Source organism: Camelina sativa, chromosome 1 (genome assembly GCF_000633955.1).
Source record: "Camelina sativa cultivar DH55 chromosome 1, Cs, whole genome shotgun sequence".
Lineage (NCBI taxonomy): Eukaryota > Viridiplantae > Streptophyta > Magnoliopsida > Brassicales > Brassicaceae > Camelina > Camelina sativa.
In genome coordinates this window covers 21,529,385-21,531,395 of record NC_025685.1, presented here as the reverse complement: position 1 = coordinate 21,531,395, position 2,011 = coordinate 21,529,385, and positions in this window count along the sequence as shown.

Here is a 2,011-nt window from a genome sequence, read left to right as displayed (position 1 = left end):
ATACCTTTTAAAGAGAACATATAATTAAGACTTATGTTAGTGAGTTAGGCTAACTAAAAAAAGACGTAGCTAAAAAAATAGTAAGGTTAAACAAATTACCTGCAATCGTAGTATTCCTTTATTTTGTCTATAACCTTTACGGTACCTTCCACGTCATCTGTTGTGGTCACTGACTCAACTGATGCTGCTGTAACCCTATCGTTACCTTTGTTTATATATTTGAATAAATATTTGATTGCTCTGGTCTGGTTGCACCATTCTACATTTATATGGGCATGGTACTTTACAAGCAGATAAGGGTTGTAGGGAATTACAAACCGATTATCTATGAGAATTCCATTTTTTTTCCACAGTTCTCTCATCTTCTCTTCTCCTGTACACTGGGTAACCATCCTTGTTGATATACGTCTCTTTGCAGAATTCTTTTGGGAATTTTTTGGTGCATTTTCTTTTTTCCATGCACGGTGAACGTGGGTTTACTAACCCACATGGACCATGAATCATTAGTTCTTTAACTATTCCATGAAGGACAGGGTTAGTAGCTTCATCAGGGATTTCAGCACATATGACTTCATTGATATCCTTTGTAGTAGCCAGTTTTGACCCACGCTTTAGCCATAACAAAATATGAGCATGAGGGAGACCTCTTTTTTGAAATTCAATTGTATATATCACTGTTTGGAAAAAATAGAAAAGGAGATGGATGAGAAAAAACATAAATATGTGAACATAATCAGTTAAAAACATAAGAATTATATGTAGGTAACCTGCGATTGATGGACCAAAAAGGTACTTGTGGGGAGCGTATATGTCTTGTCATGAACTTCACGCCCAGAAATCAATACAATCTTAACATCTGTTGATTCTAATGAATCACCGAAACGATCCCTTGTAGTTCGAAGTATCTTACTGTATGGATTGCACTCATCTAGCATAGATTTAATTGCTTTGACAATATCAGCTCTTAGTGTTCTGGATTCTGGCGTAGGTGTTCTTCGTTTAGAACTACACAATTATAGAAATTGGATAGTTGATTCAAAACATTAGTATTTGTCGTAAAAATTCAAAAGTCGAATAATATTCATAATATAGATCCACTTTTAAGATTTAGTTAACATTATTACCTGAAAGCTGCTATTCTGTTGCTTATTTCATTTTCAGTATCAAATATATACAACTGTGCAAATGCAGGAGGAGTGCCTTCAGTAGGTAGCAAGCTGCCTATTTGATGGAAGTTCTGACCATGGAGTCGAAAGATATATGGTCCACGTCCGTTGTTAACTGAAGCATCAATTTGTCCACCCATGGAAGTGAAAGCGAACATGGAATTATATGGCCTAATGTTCTCTCTGAAGTTTATGCTTACACTGTCAATCCCAAATATCAGTCTGAAGAGGATTGGAGGTAACATAGGAGGGGGGGGGAGTTCAACTTTTCTGTGCATACAACACATTGAAAATTGTGGAGGTATTTGGTTTCTTCTTTTGTTAATACGTTCATTGTACCACATCAAAGCATTACAATGCTGACACAAATAAACTGCATCGCCATAGTCTTCATAACCTGTCAAAAAATAGAAAAGATAGAACGGTAGTAAATTTATTGTTCACGTAAAGTTGTTGTAAGTATTGCATAAAAAATAAAGCTTACATATTTGGCCAATATCTGTTTGAGATGTTCTTTCAACTTGTTGAGTATTTGAGCTGCTACATCTGTATCTCTCTGCATTATTAATAATGAAGTGGACTTAGGGTTAGTCATACTTTATGCTGAATAGGCTGACTGATTTTCCTTTCTTGTGTGTGAATATTTGATGATAGTGTGTGAATATTTGATGATAGTCATACTTTATGCCTTGAATCGATTCAAATTCATACTTCAGTTGAGTTGTTTAGTAGAAAAGTTAAGTTAACTTACGGTTTGTAATGTCACTTAGAGGCTGCTGTGATTGACTATTTCTGGACGATGCAAAAGAGGAGGTAGCACTTGAAACTGCATTTTCTGTTTTGTA